A 24,399-nucleotide genomic window follows, 5' to 3' on the forward strand; every position below is an offset into this window, starting at 1 on the left:
GGAGGAAAAAAAACTTCCACCACAATTGATGAAAGGCTAAATTATTTTACATCAGTCATTATGTAATAACCTATATATACCTATATATTTGTGATTTTAATGTTACCCTTTTTGTCCTATGTTGTACATTAAAACTTATAGCATACTGCCATAAACTCTATTAAGTGAACCCCAAAGCATTCTGTCGGTGCTGTGCATTAGTGATTGTATAGCCATTAAGACCTAGAGGCATGGGGAGAAGAAAACATGCCCAGTGGAAATTTCCTTTATGGTCAGGCATGGGCCATTGGTGCTGTTTGCACTCTTTCCGAATGGAACAGCTTTTATGCATACAGATCGATTCGGCTCAATACAAAGGCCAAATGTCATGTTCACTCTTAGGTCTTTCCTCTTTAGTAGCTGTTTTGATATCAAGTATTATCTGATAACAGAATTTGTAATGAATTTCCAAATCCATATGAAATGTACTTTTAAATCCAACTTTTTATTCCAAAATCTACAAGCAAAAATAAACATCTGATAAATATTAAAAGTTAAGCATTTCAGTTCCATTTTATGTGACAGAAGATTTAGATAAAACAGATGACTCTTGGAGAAGAATCTTGTTCCTCTAATGTTCTGTGTGAGGTCTGACAGACCTCTAATACGTTTAATAAGTTCCATTTGTTAACGTTAATGCATCATGAACAAACATTTAACAATGTATTTTTACAGCATGTATTCATTTTTGTTAATATTAGTTAATACAAATACAATTATTAATTGTTAGTTCATGTAGGTTCATAGTGCATTATATAATGTTAACAAACACATCTTTTGATTTAAAAAATGTATTAGTATTTGTTGAAATTAACATCAACTAAGATTAATAAACGCTGTAATAGTATTGTTCATTGTTATTTCATGTTAACTAATGTTGTTAACTAATGTTAACAAAGGGAACCTTGTTGTAAAGTGTTACCCTTTACTTGTTTTAAATGTTTCCAAAGTTTTCCATGGATAAAGTTACAATAGTACTGCCTCTCTGATGCCCTAATTATAAAATATAAATAAATGCCAAAAAATTTCTTATGTTGTGATTCTGTGAAGCATACACACGATGTAGCATTATGTTTCTGTGTCTGTCCTTTTTCGATCTATTTATATTTATCTAAATCTAGGCCATTTGGATTTGTTTGAACTGTTTTTCAGCACAGTGTCCTTGTTGGTCCAATTCCAACTGATCCCAAACAGAATACTTTACTAAAAAACAGTCACCTTTCTGAAAGGTGCTATAGCCTACTTTTTGGTAAAAGGGTTAGAGATTCAATAACAAAGTATATGTCTTCTTTCAATTGGGTCAGATGACATTATTTACAGTTTTTGATGGGACAGCAATAGGTTTATTTCAAAATTACTATATAAGAGCCTCTGGGGCCCCCAAACAACCAGGAAGTCGTCAGTTTCAGCAGAAAATGAGGGCTAGGCATTCCTGCGCAGTCTTTGTTGGTGATGGTTCATGTTGACCTCCTAACAGTGACGCTTGTAGCAGCAAGAGACGAATCTTCAGCAGAGGCGCGCAAACTCTCTGATCTCTCTTACTGAGCGCAGTTGAGAAGAACTGAAGCGACAACAGCAGCGGAGAACAGCGGGGATCCGGCATATACAATTAACAAGTACTTCTGCTGTGCCTGGCCCTTAACTCAAGACATGACAGCAAAGGACCGATTGACGAAACACCGTGAGTTTTCTTACCTTGTATTTTTTATGGAATGTATGTATTGGCATGCATGGTTGGAGTATTGCCGTGCGAGCTACATCTACATCATTATGGGCTATACAGTGGCAAACAGCGCACAGCCATGTTTTACAGAGTGCTCTACAAATGTCCGTGTATGCAATGCAAAGCGACACGAGAAGCGTTACATCTAAAATATGCCTTGACAGCACATTTACTTATTTTCGTATAGCTCCTTATTGCAGCTCTTCGTTAGTGTAAATACAATAAATATGAGCAGTTTTGAAACAAACGCCTGTCTTAAAGGAGACGCGTATGGTTGAGACATCAGCATTTGCTCAGCTGCTGCAAGTAAATCGTCAAATTGAATTAATAAATCCACACATCCATCGAATCGAATGGAAATTATATGAAAACGCCAAGGATCCAGATTATGCAACCATGCTAAATATATTTTTAGAATTATTTCAAGCAGTCAGTATCTGATGTATTAGAATGATTATCAAGTCAATGACAAAAAAATAACGCAGCTAATGGTTTGTCCTGTACAACATATAAATAACTTTTTTCCTTACTGTAGAGCCTTGTTAAAGATGACATTCCATTGCTTAGTTTTGCCATTTAGCCTATCACAGAGAGGAACTCGGTTCACCATATGACGTTAAAATTAAAATCTGATATGTTGGAAAATGTGGTAAAACAGCTAAACAGTATAGGGGTCTATCATTGACATCATTATCAGGTTCGATGTGTTGTGTAATGAGACAGAAACAGTACCTGCACAGCCGCATTCAAGTGAACAGATGTGTCAAGTGAATAGGAAATCCCAATTAACAATTGCTTCAAACCGTTGCATTGTTCAACACTGGCACCTATTATTTCATAACAACCAACTGTTAAACCGCCTTTTTAAAGTGCTAAATACAGTTAGATCCTACAAACAGGTTTCGAGTTCTACACATTTTGCCCAGATCGTCGCTATGGTTTTAGCATGCAGTCATTTGTAATGATGGAGTGGACAGTTCCAGGTGCTGAACCATGCACGCATTCTGTAATACGTGGCTTTATAAAGAATGAGTTTTGATGAAAAGGAATGGCATGCTCAGAAATGGTTGAGCTTTATATTTTGAAAACCATCCCAAATTGATTTTTGTATCAGAATAGAAATAGAGTAAACGTTTTCCATTAAGTACTGTAAGAGTGCCAGCTTTTGAGTAAGGCAACATATTAGTGTGGAGTGAGGCTACTACATCCAATAGATGCTGCCTGATCATTTGTCATTTTGTAAGCACTTAATGATTTCTGTAATAATAGATTGCACATTTATTTCAAGGCGTCATCGGTTTTCTGTAAAGTCGGCATAGGTATCAGTTCAAAACTGCTATTTGCAATCTGCAAAAGTCTCAAAATAATGCTTTTGGACAAGCTTTGGTTTACTTGATTTGTGCTCTTGACAGGCATTATGCTTTCACAGTTGGATAGAATATTGAAAAGCAATGTAGGATGGCAAACTGTCATGATTTTAAAATGGCAGAGGCTATTTGCACTCCTAATTAAATACTAACATACAATATAGAGGCATCACTGCAGTGTGTTTATTATTTTTATTTAGAGTAAAAAAAAATAAAAACACTACACCAACCCCTACCCCTAAACCTAACCATTACCTTTCCTTACAAAAAAATACTCCATGGTTTTACTACAGTAACCATAGGCTAACCATGTTTTTTTTTTTTGTTTTTGCTGGTAAAACCATATTAACCACATAATTAAACATGGTTACTGTATTAACACCACATTACTGAAGTAACACCATGGTTAATTACATAAAAACATGGGTTTAATGCAATTACCTTTACCATGACCAAGTCCCATCAAGGTAATGAACCTAATTTTTATTTATTATTATAAGTATTATTACAGATTCATTGTGGAGACAGGAAATAGGATAGGAAAAAGTGGAACAAAGGCAGAATCAAACATGGGTTGTCTTTTGAAAAAAGCACAACCATGTCCACATTACGCCTCACACCACTGCAGCAGTACTAGGGGCACAGTTTGTCTTCAATTTCTCAGTTTTCACCAGACTATTGGAGTGCAAATGTCCACGCTTTGTGGCAGGTGCTGTTTACACCTACACTTTAGTGCAAATAGTCACTTTGTTTAAAAAATCCTTGAAAATAAATATTGATGGACTTTTTAGTTTCACAGGCACTGCCCCTGTCTTTTCCTCTCTATTTAGACTCTTGACTTGATTATTGTGCACTTAATTAGCAGCACCACCTTTTTTCTTGGTGGGAGACTGTCTGCAAGAGCTAATTTAAGGCTCTGACGTTGGGAAGTGAATCATGTTAGCTACTCGACTATTTCCAGTCACATAGCTCTTTGTTGCAACATGTAATTATGATTCATGTTTTTATTTTTGCCTTTTATGACTTTTATGATTAAATAAACCTGTAAAAAATATATCAAATCCAGCCTCCATGAATAATTGTATGCTCAGAATTCTCTTTGTTTTGCTATCCATCTATAAAAGAAAATTGCCACCCGTCAGTCAGTAAGTTCATACCAGTTTATTGGTGGAGAAACAGATCAGAAGGCTGCAAATCAGAAGAGGGTCATTCATAAGTGAATGTAGAAAAGCCTTGCCACCGGTGTCTCCTCTAGAAGGACTCTTAGAGCCTTTTCAAATCTGAAGTTGGGAGGTTGTGACCACAGCACACTCATACATTTAGATGGCCCAATTTAGTATTGAGCTAAACAGATAAAAAAGCTAGGCATATTTGAGATAATTTAGGACATTTCTGACTTTCACCATTAATTCATTTGAAATTAAAATGCCTAATCGTGCAGCAGAAGAAGTGAAATGGCTTATTCGTGTGACCCAGTGGTGAAGAGTAATCAAAGACCTTAGTCTCAATGAAAGTCCTCATCAGGCCTTGATTAACCTTTTTCTAATTTTCAAAGTTTTCAAATGCATATATTGTTGAGTTTAACATTTATCACTAGACCGCATGTCTAAAATGAACTGTTGCCTCTCTTATATACATGTATTTGTTTGGAGTATTTTCTTGCATATGCAATGAAGTGATCGCATTAATGTTCCTAAAGCTGTATAGCGGATTAAAATAGATTTCATTAAAGTGGAACATTTCACTGTAAAGATCTTTCCCAGTAGGATTCAGTGCACTGAGCTATGAATAATACAGAGATAAGAACTTCAGCATGCACACTTGTAATACACTTAAAATTACTTCAGAACACCATGAACTGATAATCATGATTCATAGGTGTGCTCCAGATGGGAAGGTTATTCCAAAACATAAGTCATCTTAATTATGCCTTTTTTGGCCAAATTCAAAGGCAACATGAGAAAAGAAGCTCCAGAATTCATAGCGATGAGGTCAGTCAAAAATAGTTTCAAAAATACAGGTGAAGCAAGAGAAATGTTCATTATAAATGTACTCATACAATACAATACTGAAAAATTCTAAGAAGGTGCATCACTCTGTGCTTGACATGTTGAATGTTTTCTTAGCAGCATAATGTCAAACTCTATTGGAACCAATTATGAGATGAGTCTCCCGTGCAGATTTGCTCTACATGAATTGTTGTTTATGTAGATGGTTCCAAATCAGTCACTTATGAGTTTTCATCTCTGATAGGATGTTACTATTAGAAGGTAGCTGCCTATGTACAGAATACAGTAGGCAGTGAGTCAGCTTACTATACACCAAAAAATAGCGCTTTTGATTCAGACGTAGGCAGTGGTTCCACGTATTTGAAATTAGTTTTCTTAACTTAAAATTACTTTGTAATCTCAACACAAAAATGTTGTGTAGAAAGAACTAGTGTAATTGGGTAAACCCAACAAAGTTAGATGTGTCAGTGTAACTTAAATACATTTATAAAAAAAATGTTGTGCACTAAGTAGTGAATGTGAATGTTAGCATGCTAAATATGTGGTGGTTGGAAGCACGTTGTAAGCTTAAGCTCCACTCTTCACCATATTGTTAATCTAAATCTAACTCTAAATCTTTAACATTACAGAAATTCTTCTAAATCTCAACATAACAAAACATTAAACACTAACAAGTATTCTCATTTGCAGTATTTTCATCTTGCACAAAAACACATACACAGTTCATTTGAACATTTACTCTCACTATCCAGTCCATGAAAATCATGCTGTGAAATTGAAATCCCCTGCGCAGTTTCATTAATGCTACATTAACACCACAAAAAATATTCATGTTGTCCCAACTCAAATTGATTTATTAAACTTACATTTTGTAAATTTAAATGGATAGAAAGATGTGATTACATTTTCAAGAATTGATGTTTAAGTTAATTTAAATTAAAGCTACACTATGTAACTTTTTTTTAAATAACAAAATGTTATCAATGAGTGAGTGCAACAAATAAACCTATAATAACGATTTATATTTTAGAGCTGTCGGGACGTATTTCGTGGGAAATTGCATACATACGTCTGTCACGAACCCCGCTCCTCTGCCCCATATCCGCGTCCACGAGCACGCACACATGCACTCCGCGAGCGTGCTCGCTTCCCGCTTCCTCGCTCCGCCCCCTTGAGTTCGTACGCTCTGTTTCCTCCCTCGGGCTTCCACGCCCGGTTTTGCTACTACGAGCTCTCGCTCGTAAAATATCTCCTCCCTCTGGCGCACTCGCCTCAATCAGCCTGAACATTATGACCACTTGCACTCACGCGCTTCCCATCCCCACACATTAGTTTCACCTGCACTCGTCTCGTCACCTTCATTGTTCACACCTGCACCTTCCCCTATAAATACCCAGCACTTCCGTTTCACGGGTGTTGGTTATTGTATGTATTTAGTTCCCCGTATCTTTGCCCTGCTAGTCTCGTCTAGTTTTGACCTCCCCACTATTCTTCATCTTAGCTTGCCAACTCCCCATTCCTCTCGTCCCCCTGTCTTCATTCCCGCTAGTCTCGTCTTGTTCCTCGCCCTAGTTGTTAACTGTTTTCCCCGCTCTCGTTCACCTCATTGGATCTGCCCCCTTGTTATTGTTATCTTGATACCCCGGCTTTTGACCTCACGCTCCCCTTTGACGACTCTACACTGGATTTGCCCTGTTTTGTACTTTTGCCTGCACTGCTTTTATTATCATTAAAAGCAGTTTCATCCAACATTGTGACTGTCTCGTCTTATGTGTGTGTGAGCGGGTTACAGAATAACCAACCTCACCGTAGACAGTCACAATGATGCACCCCACGGATTCGCGCAGCTCGCTAGAGCGGATGAACACGTCACATTCGGCGCGAGGAGCTACAATTTGGGAGGATAACCACGCGCTCACAGCCCAGGGGCAGCAGGTATGCACTATTTCTGATTTTTTTCACCCGGTTTCACCTGTGTCTGCCCCTGAGCCCGTTTATGCATGTCTGAGCGCCGTGAACTCTCCACCCCCGGAGAGGTTTTTTGGCTCTTCAGATGCCAACCAAGGGGTTTCTATGCAAGGCAGCGGTTATGTAATGCATAACCCCGCCCTTGACATTATGGAGCCAGCAGCCAGACTCTTGGGGTTGCGTCAGGGGAGTCAACCCTTGGAGGGTTTCGTTATGGATTTTTGTGCCCTGGCGTACCAGGTGAATTTTGATGAGGTGGCTCTGAAAGACATTTTTCAATGTGGACTGAATGAGCCAACCTCATCATTAATGCCTGGTGGTCGCTGCCCCCTTAACCTGGTTCAGTTTATTGACCTCGCCCTACTGTACTCTGGTTCCTCGTTCACTGTGGGGGAGGCAGACACTGAACCAGCGCTCCACACCAAGACCCCCCTCTCGAAGCCTACCACGGCCCCTGTCTTGAAGCCTACCACGGCCCCCGTCTTGAAGCCTGACCACGGCCCTAGTCCTCAAGCCTGACACGGCCCTAGTCCCCAAGCCTGACACGGCCCTAGTCCCGAAGCCTGACACGGCCCCAGTCCTCAAGCCCGACACGCCCCAGTCCGAGGCCTGTTAAGGCCCCATGCCCGCCGCACGCCAGCGAGCCAGTGCCCATGCCCGCCACGACCAACGAGCCAGCGCCCATGCCCGCCACGGCCAACGAGCCAGCGCCCATGCCCCCCACGGCCAACGAGCCAGCGCCCATGCCCGCCACGGCCAGCGCCTGAAGCCTCGACCGTCCCTGAGCCAGCGCCTGTAGCCTCGACCGTCCCTGAGCCAGCGCCTGTAGCCTCGACCGTCCCTGAGCCAGCGCCTGTAGCCTCGACCGTCCCTGAGCCAGCGCCTGTAGCCTCGACCGTCCCTGAGCCAGCGCCTGTAGCCGTGACCGTCCAAAAACCAGCGCCAGTGGTCGTGCCCGTCCAAGCGCCAACGCCTCTCGAGCTTTCCAGAGCTCCTCCTCTCGAGCTTTCTAGAGCTTCTCCTCTCGAATTTTCCAGAGCTCCTCCCCCCAAGCCTTCCAGTGCTCCGCCTCTCAAGCTTCCCGAGCCTTCCAGGGCTCTGCCTCACAAGCCTCTCGAGCCTCCTAGGGCTCCGCCCCTCAAGCCTCTCGAGCTTTCCAGAGCTCCTCCTCTCGAGCTTTCCAGAGCTCCTCCTCTCGAGCTTTCTAGAGCTTCTCCTCTCGAGCTTTCCAGAGCTCCTCCCCCCGAGCCTTCCAGTGCTCCGCCCTTCAAGCTTCCCGAGCCTTCCAGGGCTCCGCCTCTCAAGCCTCTCGAGCCGTCCAGGGCTCCGCCCTCAGAGTCTTCCACGGCTCTGCAGACCTCTGCTTGCCCCTCAGAGCCCTCCCGGGCTCCTCCTCACGAGCCTCCCAGGGCTCCTCCTCTCGAGCCTCCCAGGGCTCCTCCTCTCGAGCCTCCAAGGGCTCCTCCTCTCGAGCCTCCAAGGGCTCCTCCTCTCGAGCCTCCTAGGGCTCCTCCTCACGAGCCTCCCAGAGCTCTACCCCTCAAGTCCCTCAGGGCTCCCCCTCCTTCCAAGCCTCTCACGGCTTCGCCTCTCGAGTCTTTCAGGGCTCCATCCCTCAAGTCTTTCAGGGCTCCACCCCTCAAGCCTCTCACGGCTTCGCCTCTCGAGTCTCTCAGGGCTCCTCCGCCTCTCAGGGCTTCCCCTCTCGAGTCTTTCATGGCTCCACCCCTCAAGCCTCTCACTGGCTTCGCCTCTCCGAGTCTCTCAGGGCTCCTCCACCTCTCAGGGCTTCCCCTCTCGAGTTCTTTCAGGGCTCCTCCTCTCAAGCCTCTCAGGGCTTCGTCTCTCGAGTCTTTCATGGCTCCCCCTCAAGCCTCTCGAGCCTTCCAGGGCTCGGCCACTAGAGGCTCCTATGGCGCTGCCTCCCGAGCGTCCTACGGCTCCACCTCCTGAGCCTCTCATGGCTCTGCTCCCAAAGACTCCAGAGCCTCCTAGGGCTCCGCCTCTCGAGCCTCCTACGGCTCCACCTCCCGAGCCTCTCATGGCTCTGCTCCCAAGGACTCCAGAGCTTCCTAGGGCTCCGCCTCTCGAGCCTTCCACGGCTCCACCACCCGAGCCTCCTGCGGCTCTGCTCCCTAAGACTCCAGAGCCTTCTAGAGATTTGCCTCCCGAGCCTCCTGCGGCTCCGCCCCCCAAGCCTCCTACGGCGCCACCTCCCCCGGCTCCGCCTCCAGAGCCTACCAGGGCTTCACTCCTGGAGCCTTCTACAGCGCCACCTCCCACGGCGTCACCTCCCTGGGCTCCACTTCCTGAGCCTTCCAGGCCTTCGCCCCTAAAGCCTCCCTCGGCTCCACCTCCAGAGCCTTCCAAGCCTTCGCCCCTAAAGCCTCCTTCGGCTCCACCTCCAGAGCCTTCCAAGCCTTCGCCCCTAAAGCCTCCTTCGGCTCCACCTCCAGAGCCTTCCAAGCCTTCGCCCCTAAAGCCTCCTTCGGCTCCACCTCCAGAGCCTTCCAGGCCTTCGCCCCTAAAGCCTCCTTCGGCTCCACCTCCGGAGCCTTCCAGAACCCCACCTCCAGAGCCGCCTCTGACGGCTCCGCCTCTGACGGCTCCGCCTCTGACGGCTCCGCCTTTCACGGCCCAGCCCGGACTTCCTGACCCTGTCCTGTGGCCTCTTCCCTGGCCTCCGGACCCTATTCCTGTCCGGTGGTCACCTTCCAGACCCCCTGACCCAGTCCCTGTCCTCCAGTCGCCTTCCAGACCCCCTGACCCAGTCTCTGCCCTAAGGCTGCCCCCTAGATCTCCCGACCACCCGCCTGTCCGCTATGTTCCTCCTGACCTTGCCTTGAACTGCCCATTGACCCCCATGGACTGTTTTATTTCCCTTTTGTACCTTCTATCCCCCTTGGACTGCCCTCATATTGTTTGTGTGTTTTGTGGGTTTTCTGTTCCCTCGAGCTCACGTGCTCGTTCTGCCCCCCGCGAGCTCACGTGCTCGTTCTGCCCCCGCTGAGCTCACGCGCTCGTTCTGCCCCCCAGCTGAGCTCCACGCCGCTCGTTCTGTCCCCTCGAGCTCACATGCTCGTTCTGTCCCCTCAGCGCTCCTCGCAGCGCGCCAGCGCCGTGCCGCTCAGGAGCCGGTCCCTATTCAGAGGGGAAGTACTGTCATGAACCCCGCTCCTCTGCCCCATCTCCGCGTCCACGAGCACGCACACATGCACTCTGCGGCGTGCTCGCTTCCGCTCCTCGCTCCACCCCCTTGAGCTCGTGACGCTCTGTTTCCTCCCTCGGGCTTCCACGCCCGGTTTTGCTACTACTGAGCTCTCGCTCGTAAAATATCTCCTCCTTCTGGCGCACTTCGCCTCAATCAGCCTGAACATTATGACCACTTGCACTCACGCGCTTCCCATCCCCACACATTAGTTTCACCTGCACTCGTCTCGTCACCTTCATTGTTCACACCTGCACCTTCCCTATAAATACCCAGCACTTCCGTTTCACGGGTGTTGGTTATTGTATGTATTTAGTTCCCGTATCTTTGCCCCTGCTAGTCTCGTCTAGTTTTGACCTCCCCACTATTCTTCGTCTTAGCTTGCCAACTCCCCATTCCTCTCGTCCCCTGTCTTCGTTCCGCTAGTCTCGTCTTGTTCCTCGCCCTAGTTGTTAACTGTTTTCCCCGCTCTCATTCACCTCATTGGATCTGCCCCCTTGTTATTGTTATCTTGATACCCCGGCTTTTGACCTCACGCTCCCCTTTGACGACTCTACACTGGATTTGCCCTGTTTTGTACTTTTGCCTGCACTGCTTTTATTATCATTAAAAGCAGTTTCATCCAACATTGTGACTGTCTCGTCTTATGTGTGTGTGAGCGGGTTACAACGTCATTTGCCCTCGCATGTTCACATCATATCCATACACTGAGAAAATAAGCTCCAGCTACTGTAGCATGTGTATGCTGTGGGAGTTGCATAAAGCTAAAAGTTTGTTGTAACAACGAAAGAGAAAAACTGACCATTGGCCACTCAAAACGGCAAACCTCCAGGGAATAACCAGTTGTAAAAACAAAGAAACCCCGAACAGAGTAGAGTCTACAAGCAAAAAGGGAAAGTGAAAAAATCCATAATAAAACCTGAATCAACATCAGCTTGGCTTTTCAGAGGAGGCGACTCAACAGGTAAGATATTTTATTGCTATGGTTTACACACAAACATGTCTGTGTGTGTGTGTGTAGTGAAATACAATAATTATATTGTAATCGTTGCAGAACATTTCACTTGCTAGCACACGTGTGTATTTTTCTTTATAACGGCAATCATTTATATATATAAACCCTTCCGTTCATGCCAAGGACACAGAGTCTTGAAATGATGTTGACCACTGGTTGGTAACAATGACAATCTATAAATTAGTTACTACTGTGGTCTATTTGGCCAGAATATCCTGCAGTTATAAAAACTTTACAAAGTTTGACCTTATCAGACTAGCAATTGTTATGTCTAATGTTAACGAACATGTAAAGTAATTTATTTCAAAACATCAATGTTTTCAATAAGTCAAATCAACAGCATATGATATGGCACTTATCTGCTCAGATGACATGTTTTCGGATATCCGTCTTTTCCTTGCTTTCGTTATTTATTTGTCCATTCGCTCAAATAAGATGTCCTATATCCGTGTGTACACCAAATCACATGAATCCATGCAGAAGAGTAGAGCCGAAGCACAACTTGCATCATTACCAGAACAATGCTCTTCCACAAGACATTATTTTTTAACTGCTAGAGGGCCAAACGTTACAAAACTTTGCTTTAAAGGGGTCATGACATGGGTTTTTTTATTGTATTATTATGTTCCCTTAGGTGCAATTATAGTATTAATATATTTTTTTTTAAGAAAAACTTTTAAAATCTAGTGATTTATGACCTTTTCCCACCCTGTTTCTCATCCTCTGATTCAAACAGTCTGTTTTGGGGCGTTTTCCATTTAAGACTTCAGTGTTAACGCCCACTGTTATGATTGGCTAACGTCAGTGCCTATGTATCAATTATTGACGCCCCAGCCAGAACAATATGCAAGTAAACTAAGTAAAAACACTGTGATTATTCATAATGAATGAAATTGCGCTTTAAAAGGTAGTTTAAAGTTTAAAATAGATTACTTACAGTTTGCGTCGTCGTTGTTCCCAGAATAGTCGACACGGACTTATCTTTGAGCAACAGTTTTCTGGCAAAGCCAGCATCATATTGAGATTTGTTCTCAAAACAGTCATCCTTAAAATGTACAGAACAAGCGCTTAAGTTAACACTTCCGTGACTGGGACGTCCGCAAAAAATAAACTGCATCCATTTTTCCCTGGCGTCTGGATCTTTCGGCAGCTTATTCAGAGGTTTTGTTTGACCACAGCCAGGAACAGCACATCTGTGTGGCATCGTAATTTTCCTGTGCACAAGTAGTCTCTGTCAGAGCTCGCTGTCCATCGACTGAACACTTGTGAGGCGACGGCGATACTGAAATGAGCGTAGTTGTCTTGCGCTTAAAGCGTAGTTATCTTGTGCTGGAGGCGGTCATATGCAAACGCTGGTACGTCACTTCTAACCGTCACGTCACTTCTAACCATGAATCCAGAACGAGCTGTATTTTGAGCTTGATTAAATAAATGATTCGTTTAGAATGGGGAGGACGTCTTAAAATATTAAACTTGCAGGACGTTTTAATGATACAAAGACCTCTTATATACCAAAAGATCAAGGCAAATTTGGTTTCTCATGTCATGACCCCTTTAAGTAAATTGAACAAGCAGTAAAAAAAAAAATTGTTTATATGTTTTGTAACAGATGAATGGTGTACTGTATGTGGTGGTTTGAGATGTGCAAGCATCTAAACCATGGCAAGACTCATAAACAGGTTGTTAGTGACTAAAACTAAAAATAACCAACATCAACATTTCATTAAATTCAGACAATTAAATCTGTTGCATAACAAAAAAATACAGCTTGTGATATTCCCAGCAAACCACAGAGACATGCAGCATATGAGCTTTGGGATTTGTAGTTTGAAGCCGTTTTGACAAAGCTGATTGATTGCCGGATCAAGCAGAGTCTCGGCTGTTTGGCAGGAAGCAGTTTTTTCTCATTTCTGAGTACTTCAACATATCAGAGTCAAGCACATGGAGTGATTTTTCAGAGATGACATCTCCATCCTGCCCCCGTCCTTATGCCGTTCCTGTGGTTTGCATTCATCACCTTGCCACCATACCGCTGCGTCAACACATGCTGAATGCGGGTCAATATCAATGTTACGGTCATCTGATTGAAACCCAACCAAACACTCCACCATCTTGTCATTTTATAGGTAGTAATTTATTGTCCAGGCACAGTCAAGACAGATTTACAGTCTAAGCTTCCTTTAGAATGACCTCTGGCTATGGTTTGGAATATAGAATGATGCCCTATGTATTGTCCCTTTCAAAATGCTGATGATCTTGCAGATATATTACCTCCCCTCTATCTTTCCATTTTCTTGTACTCGTTTTCTTATTTACCTACCAACATTGTTTACTCTGATTGTCCTTTTTTTTAGTTTTGCACAGTGCTGGGTAGATTACTTCTAAATTTTGATCTTGTACCATTTTAAAATAAAAATACATTTACATTTACATTTATTCATTTGGCAGACACTTTTATTCAAAGCGACTTACAAAAGAGGAAAACATAAGTGAATAATTTTAAGGAGACAGTGGTACAAAAGTGCCATACTAACAAAGTTTCACTAGAATCAGAATAGTATTCAAAACAGATTAAAGTGCAACATTTAATTTTTTTTAGTGACTAGTTAAGTGCTCATGGAAAAGATGTGAAGTGTGAGAGATAGGCAGAGATTTGATTAATAACTGCCCTATCAAGTGTTTTTGCCATGAATGGGATGTGGGAATGGGTGATCTATTTGTGTGGGGTTAAGTGTGGGTTTCTTCAGCAGCAGGGTTACTCGCGCCTGCTTATATGTAGTGGGAAAAGTGCCTGTAAGTAGAGACGTTTTAATTATGTGTGTGAGTCCAGGTAGGATGGAGAATACCAAGAGGAGTCAGATAACCATCTTGGGTGGGCCCAAGAATTCCTAACTGCAGCCCTGCACCTACTTAGTCAGAAAGAGACTGTCTGAACAACTGGTAAAGTGTTCATAAAACCATCATATTAGGCAGATGTTGTAAAAGTAATTAGTTTGGCTTGACTCTTACTAAAAAATCTGACTAACTCATCCTAGAGCTTTTAAGCTACATGCACCAAACTCGGCACAGACCTTCAGACTTATCCCGAATAGTGTGCTATATCTTTTGTAACTGATCAGAATTTAGGTATTCTAGTATCGGACTTCCGAAAAGGCCTCATGCCACTTTGACTTCCATTCAAGGTATGAAAACCTTTTCCTGTAATAACTCCTTTAGAGGATTCAAGCTACATCCTATAACTCCACCACTCATACTTTCTATCTATCACTCCATCACTCTCTTTTTCTATCTTTACATCACTCTATTTATTCTTTTTTTACTCTATCACTTTAACACCCAAGCAACTGCATACAACCTAGCAACCATTTAGGGCAACCAAAACCCATTAACTGCCATTCAAAATGGTTTAGATGGATATCTCCTGATCAGAATGTCATAGAGTCTTTAGGTTTGTCTCATTACACTCAGTCCAGGAAGCAGCCTTTTTAGGATTACCCTAGATGGACTAGCAACTGTATAGCAAAACACATATCTCTGCACCACAACATCGTAGATTGGCCTATTTGACTCATACCAGCAAGGAGCCTTTAAATATCATGCTGGACAATACTTATCCACATCCTAGCAACCATTTAGTGCACCCTAGCAACCAAAACCCATTGACTTCCATTAAAATTAGCTTAGACGGAAATCTCTGGACCAGAATATCATAGAGACTTCATTGTTGTATCATTTGACTCAGGTCAGCAAGCAGCCTTGTTAGTATCACACTGGAAACTGCCTAGCAACCAAATGAGCTCACCCTAACAACCAAGTAACAAAACATATATCTCTGTATTTGAACATCATAGACAATTACGGTTTCTTTCATTGGACTCAGGGTAGCAAGGAGACTTTTTAATATCACCTTGGTAAATGCCTAGCAACCAGATGATGTTACCCTAGCAACTAAGTTACAAATCACAAATCTCTGCACCAGAACATCATAGACACTTCCTGTTACATTCATTGGACTCAGGGTAGCAAAGGAGCCTTTTGAGTATCACCATGGTAACTTCCTAGCAACCAAATGACCTCACCCTAGCAACCAAGTAACAAAACATATATCTCTGCACTCGAACTTCATAGACACTTCCGGTTTCGTTCATTGGACTCAGGGTAGCAAGGAGCCTTTTGAGTATCATATTGGTAACTGCCTAGAAACCAGATGGGGTTACCCTAGCTATCTATCTATCATCTGTCAGTATGTCTATAAACTTTCAGACTAGGCTTTTTCAAACCAACCTAAAGTTTTTCCAAGATCTTTTCAATCTTGTTTAAATAATGGTGATGTAGTCTCTGTAAATAGTTCTACAGAAAACAAGAAAAAAATTAAATGTAATATACAATTCTGCTTGTAGATACTGTATCTAGTTTAACTTGCTTTAGCACTAAAGTGCCACTATTACGTTTCCATAACTTTCCATTTCCGTAAGAGGAAAATTAAGAGAGCGATGGATTTGAGCAGTCAGAAGAGATAAAATGAAACCTCATCACAGCTGTGTTTTTTTTAACTAATTTAGGGTAAACTAACACAAAGAAAATTTTTATAAATTTACAAAAACAAATATATAAAGTTTGCTAGATTTACGCTGCAAAATAAGGTGGAAACACACATCACATTCCATGAAATGCATCAGGTGAGTACTATTTGTTGGGTCATTTTCCATCCAAGCCTCCTTTATATTTCGCAATTTATCTTAGATAACTGAAATCAGAGATGATGACCTTCACACTCTTCTATGCAGTAAAGTCACTCTCTAAGAGATGGCTGTCATGAGCAAGCCATACGAGCTGCTGTCTCCTGTTTGATTCCTCATTTGAATCTGACTTGGAACAGTTATGAATGACACATCACTGGCAATTATGTGCAATTTTGTGCTGCATCGCAGGAGATATGTATTGTGGTTGTGCTTGCATGACATTTACAATATTTTCAGACATGTTTTTACCCAATGCTTTTAAGTTACAACCGTTTCTTTAGAAGAATTTGCTACAGTAAGTGTTACTGAGTTGCTTAGCATTGTTGCCCTCAATAATGTAATGTAGTGCTTTCAATATGCCGTACAAATCCGATCTTTGCAATTTTCCAATTATCAAAGAAGGCCGCGTAGCTAATGGGTCGGCTGGGTGAAAGTGATGTAATTGTTCTGTAAAATGATGGCTTCAGTGGCCCACACAAAGTACAAGGTCTTTCCGTGTAGGCGTAATGTAATATATCTGTGTATCTATAAATGAGAAAGTGCAAGAAGTGGAGAAAGGGGAGGTGGTGGAGAGCGAGGAGGAGGGCAGGTTTATGAGACACATTTGTTTGAAAAATGAATCTAGCGAGGATGTAACAAGATGAGAGGAGAGAGAAAATTGACAGAAGTAGAATGATGCAAAAGACAGAGGAGGAGAAACTGATGACAGTAAGAAGTGAACACAGACAGTGTGTGTTTTCCAGACATGGCTCTTTACCCCTGGCTGGAAATATTTTCGTTTCTCTCTCAAAGAAAACCAGGTTACCCACTTGCATTGCATTTGGTGCCTTACTGCTAAGATTCCCCATGTGGCCCTTAAAATAACAGTCCACGCTTTCTATAGTGCTCTTTCTGCAGTGTTCCTCTCACTTTATTTCTCACTCATCCTGACTTTCCCTCCCTCTGGCAGTGCACATTGTTGACAGAGATGCTATCAGGGGAATGAAGGATATTGCAAACAGAAGCATTGCATTGTCACTTATAAACTAGTAGAGTTAATAGAGAAATTCTAAGAATACTGTACACTTTGGTTTCCCAAGCTTGCCTTTTAAAGCATTAGAGGTGCAAATCCCATGTTTTTGTCTTGAGAATTATTTGGTAAGAAAAACTGTTATATAATATAAATTAACCTAGCATAAAAAATAGCTTGTTTTTAACGCATAAAATGTCTGTATCCTTAAAGTGATTTTGGCCTGTCCCACCTCAGAGGTCTTGACCTTCTCGGCTGTTTACAACAATTACAATAATTCATCAATTTCACAATTTTACTTTACATACTAATCTGCTGAATTGATATTTAATTAATTGTAGTAAAAACTATTTTAAACAACTTATTTTAATTTCCAAAATTCTAATAGCTGTGCCACACATACATTTTGCATGAATCCTTGTTGCTTTATTATTTCCCCCATTACAAAAAAATAACATTCAATATAATTGTGACACCCAAAAAGTTACATCACAGTTGGTCTCTTTCTACAGATTGTCAGGAAGTAAATAATAATGTTGAAATAAATAATAATTATTAACAGTAATAAAGTAAATTATAAAGTAATTTATATAAAGGATATTATTATAAAGGATTATAATAAAGGAATTAAAAATAATGTTGACTGCATTCAGCAAGCACAACAATTCAACCATATTACCTCAAGTTGTAAGAAAAAGATCAAACGAATATTTTTCTTTAAACATCAATTACTTAAGTTTATTAATAACTAAAAACCAACATTTAGTCCCAAACTAGATAGCCTTTAGTGAGTGACAGCTAAATATAAGGTAAATCTGAAACCCTGTTAACCATTCTTCCCCTGTTGTTATTATTATTATACATTTTGTGTTGTTGTTGTTATTGTAATGTTATTATAATGTTATTTTTTTTATTATTTTTTATCAACATCAAAATTTTAGGTTAAACTTTGTAGAATATATAAGGGAAAGTGTATCTCTTAGGTCCTGTGACTAGTAACCATTTAGTTTTCACAATTTTTAATTGTTTGCATTCTCCTGCTGTGTGACAACTTAATTTTTAGTAGTGCAACTATTGTTTGAAGTCTGAAGTGTCTATGAGGTCATTAAAGATACATGCTTAATCATTTAAAAGAATTAGTAAAATAATTTTATATGAAGTAGCATGTCACATTGCAGAACATGTTAGCTTTCCAAAAGTGTTTCATGACAACTATCCGCATATTGAAAATTGCATCATAAATAATTTTGTCTAAAAAAACTTGTTTGATTTTCCATTAGTTATTCAGCCATTTTCTAAAGGCATAATATTATCTAGCATGTCAATTGCTATTATATGTGTTTGTGCTAACATGTGCGCACTACTAAATATATGTTTGTGTGTATGGGTGTTTGTTTGTTTGTTTACATTCACACATGTACATTGTGAAATGCTTGTGTCACGCTTGTTTTTATTTCATACAGAATGTGTCATATCAGCAAGCTAACATCATGAGACTAACACTCTCACTTATCCAATCATTAACCAAAAATTCCACTCTTGTCTTCTGTTCTTCTTGTTTCTTGGAGTGTTGCATGATCAACTGTCCCTAGAGCCACTCCTTCGGATTCTTCCTTTTTTTTTTTTGTCAAGAAAGAAAGACTGTGCAGATGCTGATCACCCTGTCTCTTCACATGCGTGCATGTGACGTCAGAGCCCACCTGCCTGTCTCTGATTGTGTCCGAGGCATTCATTGCAAAATGCTCATTATTCATCTCTGTAGGGTTCACTGGCGTGGGTGTGAGACTATAACATCCTTTTTGTAACACCCAATTTATGGCTGTTTAATAAGAGTCAAGTGTTTATTTCCTACTTCACTACACTCTCTTTCATGTCTTTTTTTCAAGTTTCTTTAGTTACTCTTTCTCTATGTCTATCTCTCTGTATCTCACTATATTTACAGAAGATAAATTACTACTAATTTGTGATGCAAAGGCAAAATGCAGTAACTACACATTCATTCACAATTGAGTTATGATAAACAATTTCAATTTCAAAAGGTCTGTTTGACTATGATCTGTCCTGTGACAGACAGGTTGTGCTCACTATGCTTAGATTCAGAGAAAATGGAGGGCAAAAACAATAAACTAAAAAGTCCACGCTAAACTAAGCGTGCTTTCACACTAGCACTTTTGGTGCACACCTGGGATCGAATGAAGTCAAAGTTCGGTTCGTTTTGATAATATGGATGCTTATTTCCGAACTCAGGTGTGCACCTGCGAACCGCACGCAGATATGCTTGAAAAGTTGGTCTGGGGTGTGGTTCATGTGAAATCTGGTACGGTTCACTGCTGAAATGAACGCAATAATACCAAATTGTGCCTCTATCCACAGTTTTCCTGAGCAACCACCGGGCCACGCCATTATGACTCTGATTGCCTGTTTTCTGCTTCTGGTCTTGAGACACAATATAAACCTAACCAAAACCAGTAATCTAGTCAGATATTAACAACCATTTAAGTGTTATTTGGACCAAAAATTCATTTCAGGCTAAACTTGTGCAGTTGTTGGCTGTCATAACTAAAAGTAATTAATGATATCAATGTAACTAACCTCGGACCATCATTTCATGACCTCTACACACTGGAACACAAAATGGTCATCTTGACTCTGTGAAGTATTGGCACTATAGAGCAATGTGTTTTCTGAATTGATTTTACAAATGTAATACTTTGAACATTACATTACCTGCTAAGAATATACGCCAATGTGCACCGGCGATCAGACACCAGAGACCAGAAATATATAACAGGCAATCGTTGAACACTTCCGCGTTCAGGAAAAAGGTGGTTCCCTTATGATTTTGTACACTTGACATTGCGCTTGCTAATGCATATGGCGAGTGTCCGTCCACACGACCTAGTTGAAACCTCTCTACTAGAAAGACTCTCTGCTCCCCTGCAGTGTTTTGGCGAACATCACTCCGCCTCGCCACTTGACGCTTCGCTGGTGAACGGTCTGATTCTGCATTCTGATTCCCCGCAGTGCTTCCCACGGTCAGATCAGCATGAGATCTGCATTCACTGTCTGGGCCGCGCCCACGCAGAGTCAGTTCTCATAGAGACAGAATGCCCTCACTGTGAGGGCATGAGTCTCAAAAAGCTTTGCTGTGAATATCCCTCGTTCTGAGGGACAATTCAGCCTCCCGTGACCTCCCACCCGCCTCTTCTGAGACACCCGAGGGATCACACGAGGAGGCATGGTGGGGCCGTGAGGTCAAGCAGGAAAAATTGTGAGGTGGTCCTCATGCCGGCACATGCCCTAACAGCCCCTCAATCTCCATGTAATGCATCTATGCCAAAAAATTATGTGCATGAAGAGCTCTGTCCTTCCACAAGAGCACATGGCCTCGTCTCGTTCGGCGGTTCTGACGCTGGGGATGATGATGTAATTTCTCATGCTGCATCAGGCAAGAGGTCAGTGGATGATGCTACCGCCCCTTCCCCAAACGAGGGCGAGGAGCATGTACACACCATTGACAAGGAGATGCATGGCATTCTTTCAAAGGTGATCGAAGAGCTTGATATCGAGTGGTCTCCTCCAGAGGAACCTACACAATCTCACCTTGATGAATGGTTCCTGCAGTCCTGATGCCGCCAAGCGAACACGTCCTGTAGATCTGCCCCATTCTTCCCTGAAGTTCATAACAAACTGTCAAAATCCTGATGCATGCCCTATTCAACTCACCTGCACAGTGATTACATCCTCTCTAATGTGGATCACGGTAAAGAAAATGGTTATCCCCAACTACCCCCCTGAAAGAGGAGGTAGCGGCACATCTCTGCCCGGTGAGTAGCAGAGTGTAAAACTCATGCCTCGTTCATCTTTTTAAGCCTTGTCAACTAATGTCTGCACTGACTGTAAGAGTGGCGGGTCAAACTGGTTCAGCACTCGGTGCTCCAAGTTTTCCAAGCTAAGCTCCTCAAACAAATGGACAAGCAAGGCTAGATCCAGAGACATTCAAAGAGCTCCGCACCTCTACAGATTTAGTGCTGCGAGCCATGAAAATTACTGCATAGGCCATTGGCAAGTCAATGAGCAACCTGGTGCTTTTGGATTGTCACATCTGGCTGACCCTCATGTGTGATGCAGGAAAAGCTGCGCTATTTGATGCTCTAGTGTCTCCAGTCTGTCTTTTCAGAGGCTCTGTGAATAGAATTGTCACTGCTGGTTAAGCAATGCAAGCTGTGGCCCAAATGAAGGCAGCCACCTCAGCGCAAGCCCTGCGCCGACGGGAAACCCCCCAAACAGAGCAAAGCACTCCTGACACACAATACTCTTGCCCTTGGCAAGTCCTCATGGGCATGTCAGAGCTGGTGTTTACAGTGACATGCCGGTGTTGTGTGACACACACAGCGAGATTTACAGCCGTTATTTCCTTGTTCTGGAGAAGGACAGCGGGCTTAGACCCATTCTAGTTCGGAGGTGCCTGATCTTATCGCACATCCGTCCTCAGGACTGATTTGCATCAATTGCGACTGATTACTAGCCAATCAGTGGCATATCTGAGCGAACACAGAGACTTGCTGCTTTGCCATATGGAAAATCTGGTCTAAAGCCAACTGGGCAAAAAGCACACTTTTCCCCAGCCAGTAAATCTCCTTTTTAGGAGTTCATGTGTATGCACCTCATGAACGAGCGCCTACAGGCTATTCTTCGGTGTCTGTTTCAGTTCAAACTGAAAAAAACTTTACCACTGAAGTAATTTCATTTTCATGTGCATCACGGTAACTTGCCACTGTCTCGCCACATTATGCGCAACCGCTTCCCAATGATGAGTGGTGCATTATATAATGTTATGAACATGCCAAATTGCTCTCTTACTGGCATTTCGACTGGGTGCTAAAAAATGATCAAACATGATTATACGATCCAATTTGCATGTCGGCCCCCCCATTTCAAGGATGTTCTGTCTTCCATGGTTTCGTCAGTACATTCTTCGGTGTCTGTTTCAGTTCAAACTAAAAAAAACATTACCACTGAAGTAATTTAATTTTCATGTGCATCATGGTAACTCGCCATTGTCTGGCTAATCTAGCACCATGGACAGCGGCAGCCTTCTACCAACAGGGTGTTATGCTGGGTTAAGTTTCAGAAAGAAATTGCTGACCACAAAAGCATCCAACACAGGTTTGGGTGTGGTGTGTAATGGATGCCTGACTTTCGACACCTGGAAGCAGGTGTGAAACAGCTGTGAAATGTCAACTGGCAAGAGCTACTGGCTGTATTTCAAACTTTGAGAGCTTTTAATTTCGATATTGTGAATCACCACATTCCGATTTGTTTAGACAACACAACAGTAGTGGCGTATATATGTTGCTATGTCATGCTGGCCCACGCATTGCCAGCAAAACGCAAGTATGCGCTTCCTCCGGTGCACCTTCATTCTTTCATCTGCAAAGTCCAAGTTTACATGAAAACAGTTCTGTTAATTGTGCCGAAAAGGCCCAATCAGTCCTGGTTTCTGGAGATGGTAGAAATACTGGACGGGACTCCATGGGAAATACCACTGAAGAAAGATCTTCTCTCTCAAACTGAAGGCACGGTTTGGCATCCCTAGCCAGAGCTGGCGTACAAGTCGCAGGGTAAGATTTGCCCAATCAGTGTTGAAGCATGCTCAACTAGAAGCATGGCCTCTGGCATGGACGAACGGTGTGTCTTTTCAAGATATATGTTTTGCAGCATGATGCTATTTTCAAAACACATTTGCAAGGTTTTACAACCTAGACATAACGTCTCTCTCGAAATTGATATTTAGTTTTCCAAACAACTCTTATGCCCCTCCCTTTAAGTATGGGATCCCCATCATTTTACATAACTACCTGCACTTTCATTATAAATAAACTCACTTCCTGACTGATACTATATGACTGTAGTTCATATACTCATGTCAGTCGCCGTCCCGTGGGATTGGGGCATCATGTTTCCTCTCTGGAAGGTTATGGTGTGTAGTGTGTCGTGATGGGATTCTGTTCCCAATAGGCATTAGCAAACGCAATGTCATGTGTACTGAGTCGTTAGGGAACGTCTTGTTATGTACATAACCTCGGTTCCTTGAGACGAAGGGAACGAGACACTTTGAACTCTGGCTGCACTCAAAGTTCTATTGAGATGCAAGCAATGCACTCCTTGTCCCGTCAGTCAGAAACTTCTGAATGGTGTTTGCTTGCCTGCTTTTATAGCAAACAGCTTTGCGCCTAAAAGGCCAAGACTCAAACACCATAGCCAATATTAGAATATTGGTGTTATTGTAGAGAGGATTCAACTAGTTTGTGTGGCAGGACACTCCCCATCTGCTTTATTAAATGCAATGCCTCATTCCCTTTGTCTCAGGGAACCAAATTTTTGTATGTAACTGAGACAATATACAGTATACTTTTTATTTGTCAAAATGCATTTGTTCCTTCTTAGAAAAGAAAACTAAACAATATGTTAAATTATTTTCCAAACAAACTTTTTCCAAATACAGTGAATAAAGATAGAAATGCACTAAAATAGCTCACATTTAAGTTACATGAAACATTTCCCAAAGTCTAATCAAAAGGTTAACTAATTAAATGAATTACACTTACATAAATGTAGAGTTCTGTCAAACTTTGTGCAAAGTTATTTTCACATACAAATGAGCTTTGCTGCAAATTTTTCATCATCACCAAAGGCTTACTGCAGGTTCACTTCTGTTAAACATTTGCAGTGAATCACATGCTTATTTGCATGTGAAAATAATGGGTTGGGAAATTGCAACAAGTTTGCCAGAACTCTAGATTTATTCTAAGGATATTCCCTATTTGTTCAGTTTTTATTGCAATGGGCATTAACTCTAAAACCCTCATCCTCCACAATATTACAGTAATAAACTTGCATGCTGTGGCCATCTACTTTGCTACAGCAATAGTGAAGCCACATTCTCATGATTCACTACATTTTACATTTCTCATGAAAGCCCTGCAGGGAACGTCTTGTTTTGCTTTTAGTGCTGGCATTGCCCATGTAATGATACTTCATCCGAATTGTCCAGTAAGTCAGAAGCACAATGCGGTGCCAGGAAAACTATGATGCTGCACTCCAGTGAGTCATATGAATGCAGCTAATTATAATTAAAATACCTACCTTCTGGAACAGTCTTCACATTGGGAGCGGACCTATGATGCCTTAAAATACTGCCTACATAGGAAGCTCACTAGAGTGTCCACAATGTCCTTGTGATTTCAGAACTTTTATTTTAGATAGATGGATGGATGGATGGATGGATGGATGGATGGATGGATGGATGGATGAGT

The 24,399-nt window shown here is 42.2% G+C and overlaps 1 protein-coding gene across 1 annotated transcript in view; it reads left to right on the forward strand.

Annotated features, from left to right (window-relative positions):
• Positions 1-1,590: 1,590 nt before the first annotated feature.
• LOC127626960 (TANK-binding kinase 1-binding protein 1-like) overlaps positions 1,591-24,399 on the forward strand; it is a 73,131-nt gene continuing 50,322 nt past the window's right edge. Inside the window, exon 1 of the mRNA XM_052103123.1 lies at positions 1,591-1,720. The gene's annotated coding sequence lies outside the window, so the exon portion shown is untranslated. The remainder of the gene's footprint in view (positions 1,721-24,399) is intronic.

Source organism: Xyrauchen texanus, chromosome 33 (genome assembly GCF_025860055.1).
Source record: "Xyrauchen texanus isolate HMW12.3.18 chromosome 33, RBS_HiC_50CHRs, whole genome shotgun sequence".
In the NCBI taxonomy this organism is placed as follows: Eukaryota; Metazoa; Chordata; class Actinopteri; order Cypriniformes; family Catostomidae; genus Xyrauchen; species Xyrauchen texanus.